The 10746-nt window shown below is 51.0% G+C and overlaps 1 protein-coding gene and 1 long non-coding RNA gene across 6 annotated transcripts in view; both read left to right on the forward strand.

Annotated features, from left to right (window-relative positions):
- The window catches only part of LOC113219503 (GATOR complex protein DEPDC5), a 169461-nt gene extending 161667 nt beyond the window's left edge, over positions 1-7794 (forward strand). The window contains exons 43-45 of one of the 5 annotated variants that reach the window (XR_003306688.2): positions 5552-5649; positions 6581-6702; positions 7182-7794. The gene's annotated coding sequence lies outside the window, so the exon portion shown is untranslated. Of the gene's footprint in view, positions 1-630; positions 850-1090; positions 1273-5551; positions 5650-6580; positions 6703-7181 lie in introns of those variants that run through there. The other 4 variants (XR_003306687.2, XR_003306689.2, XR_003306690.2 and 1 more) reach the window with 4 other exon arrangements.
- Positions 7795-7882: 88 nt separating this feature from the next.
- Positions 7883-10746, forward strand: part of LOC111521808 — a 9812-nt gene continuing 6948 nt past the window's right edge. The window contains exons 1-2 of the long non-coding RNA XR_002725075.1: positions 7883-7943; positions 9689-9837. This is a non-coding gene — a long non-coding RNA (uncharacterized LOC111521808). The remainder of the gene's footprint in view (positions 7944-9688; positions 9838-10746) is intronic.

The following is a 10746-nucleotide window of genomic DNA, read 5'->3' on the forward strand; positions in this document are numbered from 1 at the left end:
TCTGAGATGGGAGGATCGCTTGAGCCCAGGAGTTTGAGATCAGCCTGAGCAACATAGGAAGACCCCATTGCTACAAAAAAATAAATAAATAAAATAAAATAAAATATTAGCTTAGGGCCGGGTGCAGTGGCTCACGCCTGTAATCCTAACACTTTGTGGGTGGATCATGTGAGGTCAGGAATTTGATACTAGCCTGGCCAACATGATGGAACCCCATCTCTATGAAAAATACCAAAATTAGCTGGGCATGGTGGTGTGCACCTATAATCCCAGCTACTCAGGAGGCTGAGGCAAGAGAGGTGGAGGTTGCAGTGAGCTGAGAACCCGAGAGGTGGAGGTTGCAGTGAGCTGAGATCATGCTAATGTACTCCAGCCTGGGCCACAGAGCAAGACTCTAAGAAAAAACAAAAGTTATCTGGACATGGTGACTCGTACCTGTCTTCCCAGCTACCTGAGAGGCTGAGGTGGGGAGATCTCTTGAACCTAGGAGATCTGCAATGAGCTGTGATTGCACCACTGCACTCCAGCCTGGGTGACAGAGTGAGACCCTATCTCAAAAAAGAAAAAAAAGAAGCCACGTATTTGAAAGGTCTTACAAAAGAGAGTAAGCAAATGTCTGCTCTCAAACAGCTGAACAGCTGCTCTCACATTCCTGGATGGGAGTCTCCATTGTGCTCTCAAGCCATTGAGTGATGGTGCTGGACAAAGCAGCCGCTGGCCTGTTCAGATCACATACGAACTGAACAACCACTTGCGATCCTCAGTGTCCCGTGTGTAAGGCCAACAATCGCCCCTGCAATTGCCCAGCAGAAGGCCCAGAGAATGATTTGGTGGAAGAAGGGGCGGCTGGTGAGTTAGGATGCTGGGTCACTCCCCCAACAGAGTGGAACCTGAAACTCTCCTGCCCATGAGCCCCAGTATCCTGCTGCCTACTTTCCTGATTCCTCCTCTCTCTGGTGGGCACCTCCTTCCACCCACTTGTCCAAGCCAGAATCTGGTAGTCAAACTCGATGCCTTCCTCCTCCATTATCCTCCAGTCCTCCCATCCATTCATCCTACCTATCTCTCAGACCCATCCACCTTTTTGTAGGTACAAAGCTCAGCCCACAGGGAGTCTGGTTTGGTCAGACATGGAGGACATGTGCATGCTGGTCAGGAGCCTGTCACCAGATTATATAGGCCGGATGCGGTGGCTCACGCCTGTCATCTCAGCACTTTGGGAGGCCAAGATCACCTGAGGTCGGGAGTTTGAGACCAGCCTGGCAAACATGGTGAAACCCCATCTCTACTAAAAATACAAAAGTTAGGGCGGGGCGCGGTGGCTTACGCCTGTAATCCCAGCACTTTGGGAGGCCAAGTGGGTGGATCACCTGAGGTCAGGAGTTCGAGACCAGCCTGGCCAACATGGTGAAACCCCATCTCTACTAAAAATACTAAAGTTAGGGCTGGGGATGGTGGCTCACGCCTGTAATTCCAACACTTTGGGAGGCCAAGGTGGGTGGATCAAGAGGTCAAGAGATCGAGATTATCCTGGCCAACATGGTGAAACCCTGTCTCTACTAAAAATACAAAAATTAGCTGGGCGTGGTGGTGCGTGCCTGTAGTCCCAGCTACTCAGGAGGCTGAGGCAGGAGAATCACTTGAACTCGGGAGGCAGAGGTTGCAGTGAGCCGAGATCACGCCACTGCATTCCAGCCTGGGCAACAAGAGTGAAACTTCATCTTAAAAAAAAAAAAAAACAGTTAGCTAGGCATGGTGGCGAGCGCCTGTAGTCCCAGCTACTTGGAAGGCTGAGGCAGGAGAATCCCTTGAACCTGGGAGGCAGAGGTTGCAGTGAGCCGAGATCGCACCACTGCACTCCAGCCTGGGCAACACAGGGAAACCCCATCTCAAAAAAAAAAAAAAAAAAGGAAAGAGTACATGATGTATGCCAGAGACACTGTGCAAATCTGTGAGGCCTTGCTGAAGCAGATAGGAAATACTGGGAGGGAATGCTGAATAGAAGCCAATTTACAGGCCTCTTCAGTTACCCAGAAAACTTGAGAAAAACACAGAATACAATGGTCACTCCATTGAGTGTTTCCTGTGTCCTGGGCTATGTGTCATACACCTTTTCATTGCATAATCTATTTTTTTTGTTGTTGTAGTTGAGACAGAATCTTGCTCTGTTGCCCAGACTTGGAATGCAGTGGCAGAATCTTGGCTCACTGCAACCTCTGCCTCCCAAGTTCAAGCAATTCTCCTGCCTCAGTCTCCCCGGTAGCTGGGACTATAGGTACATGCCACCATATCCAGCTAATTTTTGTAATTTTAGTAGAGACAGGGTTTCACCATATTGGTCAAGCTGATCTCGAACTTCTGACCTCAAATGATCCACCCGCCTCGGCCTCCCAGAGTGCTGGGATTACAGGCATGAGCCACTGCACCTGGCTCACTGCATAATGTTATCAACCTACCAGCTGAGGGGTGGAAGGCTCCAGTAAGTAGGGTCCACGCCCATACACTAACAAACAGCTGGGCTAGGAATCAGGTTCATGGGAATCAGCCCAGTCACCACCAGCTGTGCTGCCCCCTTCGCCTCCTGGTGGTACTGTGTCCATGAGATGCCACCCACTGCTCCATCCTGGGTTCCTGCCTGGGGACCCCTTCGTTCCTTTCAACTGACTGCCTTACATGTATGTTGAAGCTGCAGGGGTACAGATGCGGTGTAACATGTAGACATGGTCTCATATACAGGTTCTCTGGTAGGGAATGGGCAGTGACTCAGTGACTTTGATACAGGACCAGTGGCCTTTCCTCCCTGCCAGGCTTCTATCTGGAAGGCACTGTGTGTGCCCTCTCTTGTGGTCTGCAGCTGTGGCTTCAGCCTCCAAGTGCTTCAGGCAGCTCCTGGCCTTCAGACTGTGCCACACATTTGCCCTAAACCTAACCTGAAATGCCCGGGATATAGCATTTGCGTGTAGCAAAAGCTGGTGCCAAGTACTCAGTTCTACCAGCCTTCAGATTTGACCTCCATCTGCTTCTCTGGCTGGAGCAAGATTCCTCTGTTTCCTCAGTGAATCAGCATAGTCCTTCCAACAAGAAAATCTATTTTCCCATGGGGATGAGGGGAGATGGGGAATTGCCATGCAATCTCTGGAAAAGCCTTTTCTCTCTGAGCCCCAGAATTTTCATGTGAACTCATCTGGGAGAAACATTGGGGACCACAAGATTATAGACTTTTTCCCTTCTCAACCAACAGGATGGATGAGTGCTGAGGGGGGAATTCCAGTCCCTTTCAGTCCCACAGTTGCCACTGGAACGCAGTTTCTTTCCTCCTGTCTGTGCCCTTTTCTTTTCTTTTTTTCTTTCTTTTCTTTTCTTTTTCTTTTTTTTTTTTTGAGATAGGGTCTCACTGTGTCATCCAGGCTGGAGCACAGTGGCACAACCTTGGCTGACTGCAACCTCCACCTCCTGGGTTCAAGCAATTCTTGTGCCTCAGCCTCCTGGGTACCTGAGATTACAGGCATGTGCCGCCATGCCTGGCTAATTTTTGTATTTTTTTGTAGAGACAGTTTTGCCATGTTAGCCAGGCTGTTCTTGAACTCCTGGCCTCCAATGATCCTCCTACCTCAGCCTCTCCAAGTGCTGGGATTACAGGCGTGAGCCACTGTGCCCAGCCTCTAGTGAGTACTTCTAAAAAACCTACAATGCTGAGGATAGACCTTACAGCAAAGAATTATCCAGCCTCCAATGTCAATCGTGTCAGCTTCAGACACCATGAACTAGACTGTGGTCAGGTAAAAGGTTTAGAAGGGGACTCCCTCCCTCCTGTGACTTTGGAAGAAGAGGCATCTGCCACTTGCCCCTTCCTGTGATCTGAATCCAATGGCAGCCCCATCGTCAATTTATAGCAATTACTCTTGCTGGGTTCCAAGGCCAGAGTGGCTAAGAGGCCTGCTTAGAGGCATACAGCAGGTTACCACAGCACCAGGATTAGAATGCTGGCCATATGGAATGCTTGCTTGCTGGGACATGGCTTCTGTGTTTCTCTTCCACTTTCCTTGTTCACATAGCTTGCCTCTCCCATCGAATGTAAGCTCTTTGAAGGCAGAGAACACATCTTGCTCATCCTTGTGTCCTCCACGGCAAGTGCCCATCACACATTTGGCACTTACTTAGAATTTATTGAATTCATTCATTCAGCCAACATTTATGCAAGGTTGAACCAATGTGGGCCTTGCCCTCCTGGTGGAGGGAAGCAGACATGCAAAGCAGCCACCATAGCACTCTAGAAGAGGTCTGAGATTGGCTGTCTGTAATGCAGTACAGAAACTGGCCGGGTGCTAGCCGAGCACAGTGGCTCACATCTATAATCCCAGCACTTTGGGAGCCCGAGGTGGGCGGATCATGAGGTCAGGAGATCGAGACCATCCTGGCTAACACAGTGAAACCCCGTCTCTACTAAAAATACAAAAAAATTTAGCGGGCATGGTGGCGGGCGCCTGTAGTCCCAGCTGCTTGGGAGGCTGAGGCAGGAGAATGGCATGAACCTGGGAGGTGGAGCTTGCAGTGAGCCAAGATGAGCCCATGCCACTGCACTCCAGCATGGGCAATAGAGCAAGACTCCATCGAAAGACAGAAAGAGAGAAAGAGAGACAGAGAGAGAGAGAGAGAGAAAAGAAAAGAGAAAAGAAGGAAGGAAGGAAGGAAAAAGAAAAAAGAAAGAAATCAGCCGGTGTCGTGGCTCATGCCTATAATCCCAGCAATTTGGGAGGCTGAGGCAAGTGGATCACTTGAGGTCAGGAGTTTGAGACCAGCCTGGCCAACATGGTGAAACCCCATCTCTACTAAAAATACAGGAAAAAAAAAATTAGCCAGGCATAGTGGTGGGTGCCTGTAATCCCAGCAACTCGGGAGGCTGAGGCAGGAGAATCACTTGAACTCGGGAGGTGGAGTTTGCATTGAGCCAAGATCGTACCTCCGCACTCCAGCCTGGGCAACAGAGCAAGACTCGGTCTCAAGAAAAAAAGAAATAGAGGAGAGGGCTTCATTCTGTGTAGGGGAGCTGGGGAAGACTGGAGAAAGGCATTTGGGCTGGGACTTGACAGCTACGTAAGAGTTCTCCTAGCAGGTGAGGAGTATGGGGTGGGGAAGGGGATGCTGGAGGGCTGGGGGGCTTTGACAACAGAACAGTCAAGAGAAGACGACTAAAAACTGAAAGAACTGCAGAGAGAGTTCCCTGACCTGCCTCACCCAGCCTGCCCTTTCAACAACTAGAGGTGAGTGCTGGCAAGTCCCAGGGTGCACACTGGAGCCAACAAATAGCCCATTGTCTGGAAGCCCTGACTGTCCCCTGGGGTCATGCCACATGGGGCCTTGATCACCTGTCAGCCTTTGCTCTTCCTGGCCCCAGATCTAGGTAAAACAATGGCCTCTGAACACACCCAAGCTCCACAGTGCTGGCTGGTGTCTGATAGGACAAGTAGGGAAATGATCTCTTTCATGTTCCCTTTCTCCTCAGGGAACCAGAAACCCTGTGCCCATGTTCAACCTGCTGTTTCTTCACCAGGTGACCCTGCATAGCCTTTTGAAACGACCCTGACCCTCATCCGTCTAGTGACAAGATGGGAATCATCAAGACTTCATTACATAACTCGAGAAGTCAGTGTGAGAACCTGGGAAATAAGGGTTGCTGGGCTGGGCGCAATGACTCATGCCTGTAATTCCAGCACTTTGGGAGGCCAAAGGCAGGCAGATCACTTGAGGCCAGGAATTCGAGACTAGCCTGGCCATTGTGGCAAAACCCCGTCTCTACTAAAAAAGCAAAACTTAGCCAGGTATGGTGGCACATGCCTGTAATCTCGGCTACTCGGGAGGCTGAGGCTGAGAATCACTTGAACTTGGGAGGCAGAGGCTGCAGTAAGCGGAGATCGCACCACTGCACTCCAGCCTGGGTGACGGAGGGAGACTCTGTCTCAACAAAGAAAAGGGTGGGGGAGTTGTGACAGCCTTTTGAGAACTCAGTCTGAGGAAGAGTCACTGTTACTCTTGTCTGACAGTAGTGCCCCCTGCCTGTGATCCTGAGCAAGTCCACTCACCTCACTCAACCTCAAGTTTGAGGGTGCAGTGATGACGGCATTTCTCCAGCTTCCTTCGAGGGATCATGGTGGGGACCTGACGCAGTCAGCTTTGCAAAGGTGTCCGAGTGGCGCAGGGTGCTCCCTCATTTTAAGGCAGTGCTGTAAATGCTTCCATGATGGAGGCCAAACATTCTGGTTTTCTATTTTATTTTATTTTCAGACAGGGTCTTGCTCTGTCACCCATGCTGGAGTGCAGTGGCGTGATCACAGCTCACTACAACCTCTGCCTCCCAGGTTCAGTTGATCCTCCCACCACAGCCTCCCGAGTCGCTGGGACTATAGGCACATACCACCACACCCTACTAATTTTTTGTGGAGACAGGATCTCACTATGTTGCCCAAGCTGTCTCGAACTCTTGGGCTCAAGCGATCCACACACCTCGGGCCTCCCAAAGTGCTGGAATTACAGGTATGAGCCACCATGCTTGGCCTAAACATTTTGTTTTGAACGTGCCCAGAAGGTGTGCAAGGAACATGATATACCACCAGCTAGCCTGAAGCTTGGGAAAAGAGAGAAAGCAAGCAGAAAAAAAGTGTGTGCCCACCAACCTGCTAGGGCCTGAGGACAGCCCTGATGGAGGTGAGTGGGTAATGGGGACCCCACTTCTCAGAGGAGAAACTGAGTCTCAGGGAAGTTCAGGACTTGCCTGGGGATACTGAGCGAGCACACAGAGCAGAGGACGGATTGAACCTGTCTGCATTCTCCCGACTCCTCCATCCCCCCTAGCCAGGCTGGGCTTTTCCTCACAATGAGATGGGGCATGGAAGACAGAAACCCAGTGAGAGAGGCCTCTGTGGAGGGGCAGCCGTGCAGGGAAGGAGGCAGGGAAGGGCCTGGGGCCAACCTCCCTGCACAGCCATGAGAGCCATGTCCCTGGTCCCGACTCCCCAGGATCTCCTGCTCCTGGTCACTGCACTGTTGGTGGTTGGCCCTGGGAGAACAGGAGCACTCCCTGGGTAGTCTGACACACAGGATGTGTCTCGCCTCAAAGCAGAAGTGAAACCGGCACAGTTCTCCTTGTGAGACACCCCCTCACCACCTTCGTGTCTCTTCTGCAGGAACCAGGAGAGTGGCTGCCACCACTTGAAGCCAGATTGGAGGACAGCAGAAAAACTGGCCAGCTCTGGAGTCTGACCTATGCAGGGAGCTGGGTGTCCACCCCCCACTGCACATATCTTGGGATTGCTTTGTGCATGCCCCCTTGGGCTGCCTGTCACAGTGATCACAAGATACTGTTCCTATCAGGTTTTATGATGTAGACTCTAAGGGAGCTGCCCCTTTATACAAGTCCCTGTGTCCCAGTGGAATCGCAGCCAGCCCATCGCCATGGGAGGGAGATTTGTTTGTGGTTTACTCACTCATTTGTTGTTCACAGGTTCAGTCACCATGCTGCCCACACATATGTATTAAGTCACCCATGTGCCAGGCATCGTGTAGATGCAGGAGGAAGGATATTAAACAAAAAATTACACAAATAACGATTTTTAGGGTTGTGAAGTAATAAGTATAGTTGTGAAAACTGCTCAAAAGACAAAGGAGAGTCCACTGTGAAAGGTGTAAGGGGGGCCAGGCGCGGTGCCTCACGCCTGTAATCCCAGCACTTTAGGAGGCCAAGGAGGGCGGATCACAAAGTCAAGAGATCAAGACCATCCTGGCCAGCATGGTGAAACCCCGTCTCTACCAAAAATAGAAAAATTAACTGGGTGTGGTGGCGTGTGCCTGTAATCCCAGCTACTCAGGAGGCTGAGGCCGGAGAATCGCTTGAACTCAGGAGGTAGAGGTTGCAGTGAGCTGAGATTGTGCCACCACACTCCAACCTGGTGAGACAGAGAGCGAGATTCCATCTAAAAAAAAAAAAAAAAAAAAAAGCCAGTGTGGTGGCGGGTGCCTATACTATAATCCCAGCTACTGGAGAGGCTGAGGCAGAGAATTGCTTGATCCCGGGAGGCGGAGGCTGCAGTGAGCTGAGATCACACCACTGCACTCCAGCCTGGGCGACAGAGCGAGACTCTGTCTAAAAAAAAGAAAAAGAAAGGTGTGAGGGGGAGCCTGACCTATTCTGGGGCCCAGGGAAGGCTTCTGAATGTTTCCATGGAGACCTGATGGATGGCCAAGGGAGAGGAAGGGGCAGGTGCAGCAGGAGAAGGAAGCAGAAGCAATTGCGCAGGACCATGTGTGCCGCGGAAGGGTGTCCTCTATTTGTCTTGAAAAGAATGAACGCCTGGAAGGCTGGGTGACCTTGGGCAAGCCTTCCTCTTCTGTTGGCCTCAGTTTCCTCATCTTTTCAGTAGGGACATGTTTGCCCTCCTTGCAAGGTTGTTGAAGAGCCCTTCAGTTAAGCACCTAGCACAGCACCTGCCACCTTGGAGGTGCCCAATAAATGGAGCCATTAGCCTAATGGTTGTGACAGAGGCAGGACAGGAATCCAGGCTGCCTGCCCAGCTCGCCTTCCAGCACCTGCCCCTGCAGTCCCTACCTTCTTCCAGGGCTGCTTCTAGGAGACACTGAGCCAGGAGCTGTCACTGGGGCTGAACACACTGGCCTGAGTTCCAGCTCACTCTCTGTATAGTGTTCCCCTGCTGTCATATCACTGCCCTTTGCCAGCCAAGTTAACGCAACCTGGGAAAAGGCTGGGGTGAGTCTACAGCTACGGTCAGCCTTAGAAGTTGTTGTCCTCCCTCCCTCCTCCCACCTTCCACAGTGCCCCAGGTTCCAGCTAGATGACCTAGTCAGTCTTTGCAGATCCCTAATTCCTGTGGTTAGCTGGGTAGCTGTGTGCCCTACAAGTGAGACGCAGGGTAGCACAGAGCTGACAGCCCAGGCTTGACCAGCAGCAGGACTACATTATTCTGAGAGTGAAGTCAGCTTGGACTGCCTCTCTCCTGATTCAGGGAAGGAGTCTTCCTAAAGCAGGAAGGAGCTGATCATTGATTGCATGCATGCCTGGAGCCATGCAGGATGCTTTGCTTGCTACCTGGCTTAGTTTTTTTTTTTTTTTTTTTTTTTGGTTAATGAGACAGAGTCTCACTCTGTTTCCGAGGCTGGAGTGCAGTGGTGTGATCTCTGTTCACTGCAACATCCACCTGCCAGGTTCAAGTGATCCTCCCGTCTCATTCTCCCAAGTAGCTGGGACTACAGGCACATGCCACCATATCCAGCTAATTTTTGTATTATTAGTAGAGATGGAGTTTCAACATGTTGGCCAGGCTGGTCTTGAGTTCCTGACCTCAGGTGATCTGCCTGCCTTGACCTCCCAAAGTGCTGGGATTACAGGTGTGAGCTACTGTGTCCAGCCATACCTGGCTTAGTTCTAACAACAGACCCTCGCTGTAGGTCTTATTATCTGCATTTTACAGATAAGTACCTGAGGCTTGGGGGTCACCAAGCTGGCAAGTGACAAAAAGGCTGGATGCTATTCCAGGTCACCATGACCTTACCCAACCCCAACTCTGAGTGGCGGACCTTTGGGCTATGTTTTGCTGTATTTGGGATTTCATTCAGTCTCATTGTAGGAGTCCTGAAAACGAGATGGGGGAGCCTGAGCTTTGATCTCTTCCTGTGGCAGGTGGCTTCAGGAACTGCTGCTGCTGTTTCTCAGGAGTGTCCCAGAATGATCAAGCTGGAGCCACCTCAGTGATGAATATGGCCATCCCCTTGTCCACATAGGGGAAACTGAGGCCCAGAGGAGGGAAGCAACTTGCCTGAGGTTACAAGGTTGGTCAGGGGAGCTGGGGCTCTCCCGGGGCCCTCCTCCTTTGGCTTTCTGTCTCACCCTCCCTTGCTAGCCTTTGTGTAGCCTCCACACATTGGAAGATCCCAGTCCGTGGCTCTTGGACCTCTTTTCTTCATTGCATTCCCCCAGTGACCCAATCCTGAGATCCTTTTTTTTTTTTTTTTGAGACGGAGTCTCACTCTGTCGCCCAGGCTGGAGTGCAGTGGCCTGATCTCAGCTCACTGCAAGCTCCGCCTCCCAGGTTTACGCCATTCTCCCGCCTCAGCCTCCTGAGTAGCTGGGACTACAGGCGCCTGCCACCTCGCCCGGCTAGTTTTTTGTATTTTTTAGTAGAGACGGGGTTTCACCGTGTTGGCCAGGATGGTCTCGATCTCCTGACCTCGTGATCCGCCCGTCTCGGCCTCCCAAAGTGCTAGGATTACAGGCTTGAGCCACCGCACCCGGCCCCTGAGATCCTAATTACCATCCACATGCCCACAAGTCTGAAGATCTCTAGCCCACCCCACTTCTGAATTCCAACCTATCAGTCCAGTTGCCTTCTTGGCCTCTCATTAGAGATCTAAGAGGAAGATGTGTCTAAAACACAACTCTTGATTTAGCTCTGCACCCAACCCCCAGCTCCCACCCAAACCTGTTCCACCCACAGTCTTCCTAGATTTAGTAACTGTACCATCATCTACCCAGTTAATTCAGGCAGAAAGCCTTGGAATTATCCTATATTTCCCCTTCTCTCATCCCCCACATCTAACCCATTAGCAAAAATATATTGTAATCTGACCCCTCTCCCCATCTCCACTTTTGTCTGATGCGACACAACGTTAACTGTCCTCTTGCACCCTCCTTTGTCTTCAGGAATGTATTCTCTCTTTTTTTTTTTTTTTTTTTTTTTT

Source organism: Piliocolobus tephrosceles, chromosome 19, assembly GCF_002776525.5.
Source record: "Piliocolobus tephrosceles isolate RC106 chromosome 19, ASM277652v3, whole genome shotgun sequence".
Classification (NCBI taxonomy): domain Eukaryota; kingdom Metazoa; phylum Chordata; class Mammalia; order Primates; family Cercopithecidae; genus Piliocolobus; species Piliocolobus tephrosceles.